Source organism: Alosa pseudoharengus, unplaced genomic scaffold (genome assembly GCF_046254945.1).
Source record: "Alosa pseudoharengus isolate Yale_2024_CS ecotype anadromous, Long Island Sound unplaced genomic scaffold, YU_APseudo_1.1 YU_APseudo_1.1_scf_24, whole genome shotgun sequence".
NCBI lineage: Eukaryota > Metazoa > Chordata > Actinopteri > Clupeiformes > Clupeidae > Alosa > Alosa pseudoharengus.
In genome coordinates, this window is record NW_027468689.1 from 17840349 (window position 1) to 17842848 (window position 2500).

The following is a 2500-nucleotide window of genomic DNA, read 5'->3' on the forward strand; positions in this document are numbered from 1 at the left end:
AGAAAGACATAGTGGACCACTGGCTAGCCACACCACATGATAGTCACAGAGTCTTCTACATTGCAAGACTGGTTTACCCATTGCTTCTGTGACAAGATGGGTCTTGTGTTCCTGTGATCGGACAGCTCAACAATGCATCATTCTAACTGACACCAGATGGATTGATCTTTTCTGCTGATCAGATGGGTTTTCAGATTGTCCGTCTGGCCAGAGGGGGACCACTACACTGGCAATGGCTTGGGTTTGCCTTAGGGTCCGCCAACCATAGAGGTTTCTGCCCAAATCAACCAGCGGTCAACAGGTGCTGCTGGCCAGTGGATCTACATTTTTGTCATGATAACCTGTTTTTTGTAAATAACACTATAGATTATGGATTATTCCAAGGAAGACACACACTGATCAATACATACTTATATTAAGGGACACAAAGAGAGGAAGGACTCCATCCACTAATATTGGACATACAGTATGGTGTCATTGTCTTGTGTATCCATCCAATGCAAAGCTAGATTAATATGCAATACTTGCAATAATTTGTTATGCCATGTGAAATGATTTGGTTAAAGTTGAAAACCACACTCGTATGCATTAGCTCTTGCAAAAATATTTAATGGAGCATGTCTACAACAGATGTGTATGGGCCCTAGGCCATGCTGGGGCCGATACGCTGATGATGGCCTAGAGCCTAAACGTGTCCGTTTGTAGACATGGCTTTAAAAATGTCTTTCTTTGAACTCACACCGAAAGATGTCTTTTATTTTTTGGAGTTGAGCATGCCTGTTCCTGTGTATCTTTTTGTTTTTTTGGTACCTTTGCTCACGCTACCATGTGTTAGTTTTGTGTAGTGCTGAATGTATTAGTGAAGCTGAACACCTTTGCTGTGTTTTATCTGTATGGAAGAATCCCCTTGTTAAAGAAATCACACCTTTTAATTGACCTTGATACATAAATGTATGTTGTGCTGAAATAAAGCAATTTCACTGCTGGGCTCACCTGTGGCAAATAATTTCACTGACACCGCCTGCTGTGGCAAGTGTGATGCACCAGACATCCTTAGAAACTACCATTCAGACACCCATATTGGCCAAACAGGCCTTGATGAGTCACACAAGGTTTTTTTATGAAATGTTGGTGTGTGGCAAGTTATTTTGATACAGGGGATGATAACAAACTCATATCGGGGGTAGATATCATATGACATATTTCATGTGTTGCAAGCCACCTCTGTGGTTGTGGCCATAGATCACTGCCCCCTCCCATCATGGACAATCCCTAGTCAGGAAATGCTGAGCCTGCATTATGTCCCTCCCACCTGTTTGTATCCAGGAGCCAGGTGAAGCTCTGCAGTATTCTACAGCACCTTTGTAACCTTAGCCAGGGGAGGGTAGCTATGCTGTAGAGGACATCTTGCCTTGTTCTTGTCCCGAGAAATACTTTCCCCATCTGCCCTCAATGACCGGTTGTCTTAACACTGCACAGATTGGTCTTGGCCCTCTTGAGATCATATATGACCAGCTACTTGGATCCATTACAGTTCACATACTGCCCAGAGGTGGGTGTTGAGGATGCCATAATCTACCTGCTCCACAGAACACACTCTCACCTGGGCAGGACTAGTAGCACTGTGAGGATTATGTTCATTGATTTATCAAGTGGTTTTAACACCATACAGCCTATGCTGCTACATGAGAAGATTCAGGTAGACACCTCCACAACCTCATGTAGTTTTGAGTACATAACTGATAAACCCCAGGTTGTGCAACTGAAAGGGTGTGTCTGGTCAAGTGGTCAGTGGCGTAGGAGCACTACAGGGGAGTATGCTGTCTCCTTTCTACTTCACACTGTACACCTCAGACTTCTAGTACAACTCTGAGTCATGTCACCTACAGAGGTTCTCAGATGATTCTTCAATTGTGGGGTGTGTCAGTGATGGTGAGGAGTACAGGCAACTGGTGGACCGCTTTGTGACATGGTGCAGGAGCAACCACCTTGTCTTGTATGTGGCTATGCACTTACCATACTCTTCCCTCCACTTCTACCACGTCTCCTCCTACTATACTTTGACTAGTCCTTAAAATGTAGGCACTCTTATCCTCTAGTACTAGTACTGACAGATGCAGTGGTAATTCCTAGTTAAGGTCTCCTCTGCACTGCTTAAATGTTATTCTATTGCTGTAGCTCTGTAGCTTAAATGTTGTTTTGGATAAAAGTGTCTGCCAGATTAATAAATGGGAAATGATGCATGGTGGACGTTAGGAAGGCCAGGCTTGAGTTGGATGCCATCTCAATCTTAGGTGAAGAGGAAGAGGTTGTAGAGAACTACAAATAAAACTTAGCACAAAAAGTAAGGACATTTGGTAGATAATTTCTCTGTGGCAACCATTCTTTTTGGCAATACATCTTATACCGTTGGAAAGCCTCTTTAGTTCCCTTGTGGGATGAGCAGCAGAGCTGAGTATGTAGGTTGCACCCATGAAACGTTTGCCTAATCTTCTCTGCC